This window comes from Megascapheus bottae, chromosome 1 (genome assembly GCF_031878675.1).
Source record: "Megascapheus bottae isolate mThoBot1 chromosome 1, mThoBot2.hap1, whole genome shotgun sequence".
In the NCBI taxonomy this organism is placed as follows: domain Eukaryota; kingdom Metazoa; phylum Chordata; class Mammalia; order Rodentia; family Geomyidae; genus Megascapheus; species Megascapheus bottae.
In genome coordinates, this window is record NC_143509.1 from 4,079,023 (window position 1) to 4,087,056 (window position 8,034).

General features: G+C 46.1%; 1 pseudogene; it reads right to left on the reverse strand.

Moving 5' to 3' along the window:
* Positions 1-267: 267 nt before the first annotated feature.
* On the reverse strand, positions 268-1,267 carry LOC150068046 (L-lactate dehydrogenase A chain pseudogene; annotated as a pseudogene).
* Positions 1,268-8,034: the final 6,767 nt, after the last annotated feature.

Here is an 8,034-nt window from a genome sequence, read left to right on the forward strand (position 1 = left end):
TGCACCATTCATTGGCAGTGGTGTCTCAGAGAGGGTAAAATTGTTTACAGTTACCAGTTTTTACAGTTACACAGGACCCATCCACCATCAGAATACAGCTGCATGTTTTCCTGGACTAGTCCTAGTCCTAATTTCAGGAAATGGATATTTTTCCCAGGTCTTTTTATAATGCTACTGCTTTAGTCACAGATCAGTATGGGACAACATGGATAATCCCTGACTAAAATTCTCTTATAGCCTCGACAGTGAAGTGGTACATAGAAGACTTCAAAACTGTAGCTCCTTTGGGATTCCCCAAAGCGTATCTGCACTTTTTTTCAAGTGAGCCTCTTCCTCGGGAGTCAGAGTGACCTTCACCACATCTGAAATTCCATTTTGTCCCAGAATGCAAAGAACACTAAGGAAGACATCTTCCTTTATTCCATAGAGACCCATAATCATGGTTGAAATTGGATGAGCTCTTTGAAGAGTCTTCATAATACTTTCTGCTAAATCTGCCACAGACAGTCCAATGGCCCTGGATGTACAGCCTTTCAGTTTGATCACCTCATAGGCACTGTCAACAACTTGTTTATGAACCTGTTTCCACTGTTCCTTGTCTGCATCAGTGCCTAAATCAGGATTCAGATTCTTGAAGGAGACACCAGCAACATTCACTCCACTCCACACTGGCACCCTAGAGTCTCCATGAGAACCCATCCATGACAGCTTAAGGGGTGAATTCCCAGCCTCTCTCCCATCAGGTAATGGAACCGAGCTGAATCCAGATTGCAGCCACTTCCAATGACACAGTTTTTGGGGAAGCCACTTATCTTCCAAACCACCTAGGTCAGAATATCCACTGGATTGGAAATAGTAAGCAACTTGCAGTTTGGGCTGTCTGTCACTACATTAGGAATGATGAACTTAAAGATGTTTACATTGAGCTGGACCAAATTAAGACGGCTTTCACCCTCTTGCTGATGGGCCCCATCTGTGACAATATCCAGGTTGGAATTTGCAGTTACAGAGTAGTCTTTGCCAGAGACAATTTTTGGTACTTTGCGGAAAAGGCTGCTGAGCTGGAGGTCCATCATTTCTCCTTTCAGTTTGTCTTCCATGACATCAACATGAGCAAGCTCGTCTGCCAAGTCCTGATGGCACAGGCCATGCCAACAGCACCAACCGCAACAACTGTAATCTTGTTCTGGGGGACCTGATCCTCCTTAAGAAGATTCACAATCAGCTGATCCTTGAGACCTTCCATTCTGGACTTGGAAGGACTGGAACTCCAGGGTGCATGATGGGCAGGAGTTGGAGGTGCACGGCGGGCAGATCTGGACTCAGCAAGAGTCGCTCCATCCAATTTCTTGATTTTAATTCACTATTTAATAGTGTCTTATACTTGGAAGTTATAGATAAAAATACCACGTTTTATTTGGTCAGCAGCACACTGAGACACCCAGCACCCTATAAAATTATATTTGGGACCTCATATATGTTATCCTTAGTATCCATTCAGAATATCACAAGAATAGCTCAGTGCCCTGTTCAGTAGATTTAATCAATGTATGATCATTTAATTATTGTTTAATGCATGTATCCTCCCTGGTTAACTGGACATTTGTATTTTCTGATCTTCATTTCTCTCATATCAGCCCCTAATTCCTTACCTTCTGTTACTGTGCCCCTTGGCCCAATTGCTGGATTTCGATGAAGTCAGCTTAGAAAACACCCACCAGGCATGGTGGCTTACTCCTGTCATGCTAGCTACTCAGGAGGCTGAGATGTGAGGATCTTGGTTTAAATCCAGCCCAGGCATTAAAATCTGTGAGACTCTTATCTCCAGTTAAACACCAGAAAAGCAGAAGTGTGGCGGTGGCTCAAGGAGTAGGGCGGTAGTGTTGAGCTGAAGAGCTCAGGGACAGCGTCCAGGCTCAGAGTTCAAGTTCAAGGATGGACAAAAAAAACTGTTGGGAGCCAGAGTAGCATCAAATTGTACCTTGATTTGCACCAGACCATGGCTTTATTGTCCTATAGTTTTATGGCCTTATTCTGTTTAAATTACCTGAGATTTACCATAGGAATGTAACAGTTGGAAGTTCCCTGGTTTCAAGAAGGGAGAAGCTGGAGTTGAAGAAATGAGGCAGTCTTTACTTGGGCTGCAGACATCCCGGACCCGGTGTGTCTGTCTCTCTTCTATTTTTTCCTAGTCCTTGCCCCCTATTTCAGGAACCCCAATCTGCGAACCCTGGTTTGCTGCCGGCTGGCCCTGGCAACTGGCGCCCGAACAGGGACCCTGAAAATCTGGGACGAAGGTGAAGGACCCCTCCCTGTGGTGAGTAACACATCATAGGACTATTAAGAGAGGATATTAAGAGAGTGTATAGTCAGGAGTAAAAATTATGGGTCAAGTTAATAGCCATAGGTCATATGTATCGATCTTAACAGGCCTACTTGAAGCCCACGGAACGTGGGTGGAAAAAGGGGTGCTTCAGAGCTTCCTACAGTTTGTCAAGGAGGCATGCCCGAGGTTTATAGAGGAGGAATTCCAAAAAACCTGGCAGCGGATAGGAAAAAGAATTCAAGAATATTATAATGTATATGGCCCCCAAAAGACCCAGTAGAGGCTATTGATGTATGGAATTTAGTAAGTGAATGCATAGATCCTCAACGTGAGAATGCTGAACTTAATCTTGAATTAAGGGAAATTTATGAGTTAAATGACCCTTCTGAAAAACCTGAGGCTGAGCCATATGCCGCAGTCCAAGAGAGTCTAAGTGAGATCTTGAAAAGGGAACAACAACCAGTAGATATTGAGTATCAGAATTCAGATTTGAATATCAAGGAGGAAAGTTATGATGAGTCAATGGAGGGCCGGATGGCTACGATGGAGAAGAAGTTAGAAGAAATCCTACATCTTTTATCGAAAATGGGGATGGAGCTGAGAGCCCCCCCCCAGAAGTAGGAAAGAAATATGACCCTCAGGACACTATGGTGTCTGATTCTAAACCTTACCCCTCACACGACCGACTCCCGCTGCAGCCTTACGGCCCCAATCCCTTTTTCAACCTTTAGGCAAGCCTAAAGGCCCTAGCAACAAGTCCCTTTTAACAGGCACTACAACCAGGCACAGCGCATCACAATTAAACCTGACTCAGGCTGCTAGAGAAAGGGAAAATATTTCAGGGCCTCGATGCTTCCCTAGTTTAGTTGATCATGATGAACAAGTATACCATCAACGTGTTCCTATTAAACTATTACAGGATTTAAAAAGTGCCTGCTCCCAATATGGGCCAACTGCCCCTTTTACTCAAGTAATATTGGAGGCCGCGTGTGCTGGTATTGCATGCCCAAATGACTGGAAGCGGCTTGCCAGAGCATGCCTTAGTGCAGGAGAGTACTTCTTATGGGAGACAGAGTTCACTGCACAGTGTCAGGCTAAAATTGAAACAAATAGGTCTAAGAACCTGCCTTACACTGTTGATCAGTTGTTAGGAGAGGGAACCTATAAAAACACCAAAGAGGGCCGGGAGTTTGGCCTAGCGGTTAAAGTGCTTGACTAGCATGCACAAAGACCCGGGTTCGATTCCTCGGTATCCCACATACACAACCAAGCCGGAAGTGGCAGAGACGAGACACAACCAAACCGGAAAAGTGGCAGAGACAAGACTGCGACGGCGACAGAGAGCGAAAGAAGCAAGCTGAGCTGAAGTGAACAGAGCCCAACCGAGTGGTGGTCGGAGCGAGCGGGGCTGGAGCGAGCAGGACCGGAGCGTGCGGGAGCGAGCCGAGCCAGAACCAGCGAGGCCGGAGCGAGCAGGGCCAGAGCGAGAAGGGGCCAGAGCTAGCAGAGCCAGGAGCAAGCGACAGCTGGCCGGGCCGGAGCGAGCGGGTCCAGAGCAAGCCAGGGCCGGAGCGAGCGGGGCCAGGAGCGTGCGGGAGCGACCCGGGCCGGAGCGAGCGGGGCCAGGAGCAGGGCCGGGCCGGAGTGAGCGGGGCCAAGAGCAAGCTGGAGCAAGCCAGGCGGAAGCAAGCGAGGCCAGAGCGAGCGGACCGGAGCGGCGAGAGAGGCTTGGAAAAGGTTACGCAATTCCAATCATACAAAAACATGTAGTAGAAGTTAAACAGGGACGGAATGAACCTTATCTAGAATTTTTGTCTCGATTAATGGAGACTGCAGACCGCCTAGTACAAGATGAGAAAGCAAGGAAGATTATAGTTAGACACATAGCCTATGAAAATTCAAACGCCGCCTATCAGGCGGCTATCAGACCCCATAGGAATAAGGGAGGAATCACGGACTTTATTTCACTGTGTGCTGATATTGGACCCTCCCATGTACCAGGCCTTACTTTAGCCGCTGCTCCTCAAGGAAAGACTGTTACTGAATTTCTAAAATATAGAGGTCAGCGGCATCCTCGGGTTGCTAGACCCCCAGGGCGTTGCTTCTCTTGTGGACAAATAGGACATTGGATGATGCAATGCCCACGCCAGGCCAGGTTAAAGAGAGAAAAATCACCTGGCACATGTCCACGCTGTGGTAAAGGGAAGCACTGGGCTAAAGATTGCAAGTCAGCAACAAATCGCAATGGCCGCCTGTTTTCGGGAAACTGGAGAAGGGGCCAGCCCCTGGATCCGCAAAACCATGGGGCAGTCCCTCCCTCTTCTCAGCCACAAGTGCATCTTCTAACAACCCCCCAAAATCAGTCTCCAGCCTCCTCCGTGCCACCCAGGCAGTGCAGGATTGGACCTCTGTTCCTCCACCTACTCAGTATTGACCCCAGAGATGGGGACACAAGCTCTCCCCACGGGGGTCTTCGGCCCCCTTCTCCCGGGAGTGGCTGGATTGCTGTTAGAGCGAAGTAGCTCAGCACTTAAACGGATACAGACTACACCTGGCAAAATTGACCAGGATTTTACTGGAGAAATCAAAGTTATGGCCTCTGCCCCGAAACACGTGGTATCGATCCCAGCCGGTCAAAAATTAGCACAACTAATACTTGTGCCTTTACCTCCCGGGAGACTGCTAATTCCCCATGTGGACAGAGAGGATTTAGATCTTCTGATATCTATTGGGTACAAAGCATAAAACAAGAGAGGCCTGAGATGACTATATTTATACAAGAAAAGCCCTTTAAAGGAATATTAGACACTGGAGCAGATGTGTCTGTGATATCTAAAAAACATTGGCCAGCCCAATGGCCCCTGACAACCTCTATGACTTCCCTACAGGGGGTTGGGCAAGCAACTGACCCACAGCAGAGCAGTGCGATCCTTGTTTGGAGAGATGAGGAAGGGCACTCTGGTCATTTTCAGCCATTTGTCTTGGATCATCTGCCAATTAATTTATGGGGTCGTGATATCATGGAAAAAAATGGGAGTGTATATGTTTAGTCCTAGTGCTGCGGTCACTAAGCAGTTACTTGATCAAGGCCTCCTCCCCTTTAGGGGACTAGGCCGAGCAGCACAGGGGGAGCCAGAGGCACTCCAACCCCAGTCTCACCCTACGAGACAAGGATTAGGGTATTCTTTAACGGGGGCTGTAGTTTGTCCTGCCCCTCATGCTGATCCCATAAATTTGCTCTCTGAAGAACCGGTATGGGTCGAACAGTGGCCTCTTTCACTAGAAAAGATCATTGCAGTACAGCAGCTGGTACAGGAACAGCTGGACTTGGGACATGTGGCCCCTTCTAACTCTCCATGGAATTCTCCAATTTTTGTTATAAAGAAAAAGTCAGGTAAATGGAGGCTGTTACAGGATTTGAGAAAAGTGAACGCCACCATGGAACTGATAGGGGCCCTACAGCCTGGCTTGCCTTCACCCATGGCAATCCCAAAGAATACTTATAAGATTATTATAGATTTGAAGGATTGTTTCTATACTATACCCCTGGCGCCTCAAGACTGTAAGCGCTTTTCCTTCAGCGTCCCCTCTGTTAATTTTAAAGAACCCATGAAGTGATATCACTGGCTTGTGCTTCCACAGGGCATGGCAAATAGCCCAAGTTTATGTCAAAATTTTGTAGCTAGAGCCATTTCTTCCACCCGTGAAAAATTGTCTTCTGTTTATATTGTTCATTACATGGACGACATCTTGTTGGCTTGTTCTGACCCTATCGTCGTACGACAAGCTTTTGGACAACTAAAGCAAGATCTGAGCCTCTTTGGCCTTATAATAGCAGCTGAAAAGGTTCAGGAACACCCCCATTTTACATCTTTAGGCCATATATTAGGCCCACACTATTTTAAAAGCCAAAAAATACAATTAAAAACTTCACACTTAAGAACTCTTCATGATTTTCAGCAATTCTTAGGAGATATAAATTGGCTTCAGCCTTACCTAAAGCTGTCCACAGGAGAGTTAAAACCCCTCTTTGATCTCTTAAAAGGAGATACCAACCCTACATCCTTGCACAAATTAAATCCCGACGCCAGGAGGGCCATCCAAATTGTAGAAAAGGCAATTTCCCAGCAACAAGTGACCTATTGTGACTACTCTAAACCATGGGGAGTTTACATTTTAGCTACTTCTCACTCCCCAACTGCTGTATTGTGGCAGGATGGCCCACTTTTATGGCTTTATCTACCATCAACACCCGGCAAAGTGGTGACCCCCTACTACGAATTGGTAACTAATCTGATACATATGTGCCGAGTGGATTCCCGTAAATATTTAGGTTAGGAACCTCATTTTATCTGTGTCTCATATAATCTACAACAAGATTGGCTATTCGCCCATTGCGATCCTTGGGCCATTGCTTGGGCCAATTATACGGGAAAAATTTTGCATCACTACCCGTCAAACTTCTCTAATTTGCTGCGTGTCATACGTTTCTATTTCCTTCCATAGTACAGGCCTCGCCTTTATCTTCTGCCGCTTTAGTATTTACAGATGGATCCTCTAATGGAACGGCTGCTTTGACCATTAATGGGAAAACTCAATCTTGGGTTACGGGTTTTTCCTCCGCCCAAGAGGTAGAATTAGAGGCTGTTTTACAAGCACTCGTCCTGTTAGAAGACGAGCCCTTTAACTTATACTCAGACAGTCTATATGTAATTAGTGCTCTTCAAGTCGTAGAAACTGTTCCCTTTATTGGAACTACTAACTCCAATATTCAGACCGAATTTCGCCAAGTACAAACTTTGCTTTGTTCTCGCAACCACCCTTGTTTTTTTGGCTTTGTTCGAGCTCACACTAATCTTCTTGGCCCTTTAAGTGAGGGCAATGCAGTTACTGACTCCGCCATCAGAGTTTACTTAACTCAGGTTGAACTTGCTAAGCAGTCACATGCCATCCACCATCAAAACAGTCGAGCCTTGCGCCGACAGTTTAAATTATCTAGAGAAGCAGCACAACAAATAGTTAAGACTTGCTCCAACTGTGTCCCTTTTTCACCAGCCCCCCATTTAGGTATAAATCCACAAGGACTGCTTTCTAATCACATTTGGCAGATGGATGTCACAAATGTTCCATCATTTGGCTGATTAAAATATGTTCATGTTACTGTAGATACTTATTCTAATTTTATCCTGGCCACCCCTCTTGCTGGGGAAGCCACTAAACATTGTATTTCTCACTGCATTCGATGCTTTGCTGTGATGGGTATTCCCTCGCAAATGAAAACAGATAATGGCCCTGGCTATGCAGGCCGAGCATTTCAATCCTTCTGCCATTCCTATAATATCACTCATATTACAGGCGTTCCTTACAATCCTCAAGGTCAAGGCATCGTGGAGAGAGCTAATGGATTATTAAAACATCAAGTTGCTAAAATACAGAAAGGAGAGTCATATCCCGCTACCCCTGTGAATATACTTAATCATGCTTTATTTGTTTTAAATTTTTTGAATTTGGATTCAAATAATTTATCTGCTGCTCAGCGATTCTGGGAAAAAAGAGAGCAGCGTGCTTTTGCCTTAGTAAAGTGGAAGGATCCCCTAACTGGTACTTGGCACGGACCCGATCCTGTTCTAACCTGGGGTCGAAAACACTCATGTGTTTTTTCACAAGGAGAAAATGACACCCGCTGGCTGCCTGAACGCTGCGTTCGG